This window comes from Theobroma umbraticum, unplaced genomic scaffold (assembly GCF_002168275.2).
Source record: "Theobroma umbraticum cultivar Fairchild unplaced genomic scaffold, ASM216827v3 scaffold_12.1, whole genome shotgun sequence".
Taxonomy (NCBI): domain Eukaryota; kingdom Viridiplantae; phylum Streptophyta; class Magnoliopsida; order Malvales; family Malvaceae; genus Theobroma; species Theobroma umbraticum.
In genome coordinates, this window is record NW_018397269.1 from 2,370,758 (window position 1) to 2,374,182 (window position 3,425).

Consider the following 3,425-nt stretch of genomic DNA (forward strand, 5'->3'; position numbering starts at 1 on the left):
CCTTTTTTTTTTAATTGTGAGCTTGGACTATACAATGAGAAGTAACTATTTCGCATCTAAAGATACTACTCTATCTGTCTTCATTTGCTTTTTAGACAATGAATTTTGATATGTCAATGGAATGAAATTAGAAAAAGTCAAGTTATATCCTCTTTGTATTTCATTTATCATATTCTCGAATAATGAAAGCAAAATGTTAATTTAGACCTATAAATATTGATTAAATGTATATTTAAAGAAAAATTTTATAATTAATGTGTCATCTTATTTTAAATTTGATGAAAAAATATATTATATAAAAAATCTTAAATAGTATATTAAATAACCTTAACCTGTGTCACTGAGGGTTTCTTAGTAAGGGTATAATTTTCATTACAATATTGAGCGGAAAGGACCTAAGTTTGCCCTAAAGGTCTACAAGTAGACATGTGGAAATGAGAAAGTATATCATTGCTTCTCAAAAATTCGTCCCAAATTTGGGCTATATTTTCCTAGCCCATGATTTGTTGTTTACTTAATTTATTTTATGTTTACATTTTAATTGGTAAAATTGTTAAAAATAGTAACATGATAGAATTAAATTCCTATTTAAATAAATTTTATATTTAAAAATAGTAATTATTTAGGAAGAAATCTTTAAAAAAAGGTTTTTAGGAAAACTGCAAGTGGTAATTAACTGCAAATTTTCCAATGAAAGTAATTTTGAGACCTTACCAAAACTATTGGAAGGAATCCCAAAAGTTATTTTCACAAAGAAGACAACTCCTAAATAATTACACAAAAATGTCCATAATAAAACATTAAAATGGCAAAAAAATCTTAATTGAATAATGATATTTGTTTACATACCAATTTTGGAATTTTTATGAAGTTTGAGGTGACAATTTTCTAGAAAATTTCTAGGTATCTAAAGTTCTACAAGAAGTATTGGATAATTTGTAAAATTTTACAATACCAAAGGTTTTCATTTAATTTTTTAAAGAAAACATTAGCAAATTTTTTGTTCAAGAAATATTTAAAATATATATAGGATAAAAATGATGTAAAACTTTTTTAATAAAAAACAATAGGAATAAGAAGAAAGAATAATATATAATAAAAAAGAATAAAAATAAAAATATATCAGGTATAAAAATACATAAAATATAAATAAAAAAGGATGCAAATAGATAAAATTTTCCAATTATGGAATTTTTAAAAAGTTGCAAGTTACAATTTTCTCAAAAATTCCTAAGTAAGAAAATTCTTTTAAATTCTATCAAATGCGTTGGAGAATGAAGAAAAATTTCCATATCAAAGGTTGTCATTTATTTAATAATAATAAAAATAGGAAAAATGTATGAAAAGTCTTCAGAATAAAATTTAGGAAAGAGAACAAATGAAATAAGAAAGAATAAAAGATTTAATCCTAATCTTCTGCATAAATCATCCAATTACTCCAATGACGTGGAAACCTCTTCAAGAAAATAAATGATTTCTTGAATATCCCTAAAGTTAAGAGACTCTCTTTACTTTGGAACTTAGGAAAAGTCTCCAATATTTAAAAAAATGACTAAAAAAAGAAAAAATGAAAAAAAAAACAATGAGATGAAAGACAAAACAACAAAAAATGATAATTTAGGGGAATAAAATTAAATATAAACTCAGGGACTATTAGTCAAGAATATAAATACAATAGAACCTGATTAATTGATACTATTTTGAACGGATGTTGCGAAGATGCTTATCTTTTTTTGACGCGTAACTGTACATTTGATTCTAATTCTGATTTATAGACCTAAACTTACCTTTTTTTAATAAATTTAAATTAAATTAAGATTTCATTAGAAAGGATACATTTAATTACATTGACCAATCACATTTAAATAAAAAAGATTGATGATGATTTTTTTTAATTAGGGCGATCAAGTTCTGAGACTCATATGTTGCGACAATGGGTTTGATTTGATCATTACTCCTACTATTTGCTTTGTAGTTCTTAGACTCCTTTTAGTTATAATTTTAACCATTTGCATTTGTTTACGAAAAAATTATTATAAAATATAAATTGTATAAAGTAACAACATGATTGGTTTATGAACTACAAAATTAATAATAAACCAACTTTAACCTAATTATTCGATATAAAGTATAAATCACACAATTTATTTCTTAAAACAAATAAAAATTGTAGTTCTAACTACTATTAAAAATATTATTTGCTTACATCCAAACTTATTTTGGTAGTAAAAGTAACAATTAATATAAATTTGAATATCAAAATGACTCAAAAAAATTTTAATCATGTTTTTTTTTTAACTTGGAAGAAATACAATTTTAATTTTTAACTCTTGAAAATTGTTATTTCCATTTATAATATCCATACAAGTGTTTTACTTTTGTTTCCTAAAAAAAAAAAAGTAGAAATAAGACATAATATCTAGAAAAGTTATTAAACTATTTAAGAAAACTTAAATAAGCCTTTTTATTTCTATTATGTTCAATTAAGTATTTATATTTTTATTTGAAGCTAAATGAGTGCTTATAATTTTATTTTGAATTAAATAAGTATTTATGACTAATTGTTGACTTAGTCAAAATAACATTTGTCATTCTATGTTACGTAACGCTGACGTGGTATTAATATGATATGTTAATATATCATAATCGATAATAATGAGGTATATTGATCACTCTCCACATCAATGTCATATCAAGTCACATATAAAATGATAATGGATATTTTGATACATGACAATTAATCAACCATTAATCGTAAGAACTTATTTAATTTAAAATAAAAATATAAAAACTTGATTAAACATAATAAAAAACTAAAAATTAATTTGAATTTCTTAAATAGTTAAGGGAGTATTATGTCTAGAAATAACAACCAAATGTCATTTGATCATTACTTTTACAACTTGACTTTTACTGGAAAAGAAAAATTGTAGAAATTGTGTTCAATTATAAAAATAAATATTTTATTTGTCTCAAATGGAATGTTTATTTTTGAGTTCACAAGAAGATTAAAAATATCAATTTGACTTTAGCAGCTATTATGTTTTATTTCTTGGCCAAGAATTATTATGTTAAATTTAGCCTTTTTATTTTTGTCTAAAATTTATATATTCCATAGTTTTTAATACCAAAATGTAAAAAAACATATTAAAAAATAAAATAGAAAATGGATGAAATTAAAAAGAAAAATAGACAAGTTCCCGATATTTTTGAAGAATTAAAAATAAAAAAAACTGTTATTCTAAGTGATGTCACATTCTGATCATTATTTATTTTTAATTAATTATGATTTGCCGTTAACTTTTTTCTTTTGCTTTTTCATTTTGATAGTAACTTTGCAATAAGCAAAAACATAACAAAAATGAATAATAAAAACAACAGCCAAACAAAGCCTAATTTAACCTTGTTAGCCACTTGTTTAGTTC

General features: G+C 22.5%; 1 protein-coding gene across 1 annotated transcript in view; it reads left to right on the forward strand.

Annotated features, from left to right (window-relative positions):
* Window positions 1-3,425, forward strand: part of LOC110426037 (receptor-like protein 7) — a 5,773-nt gene that overhangs the window by 1,373 nt on the left and 975 nt on the right. The window lies entirely within an intron of this gene.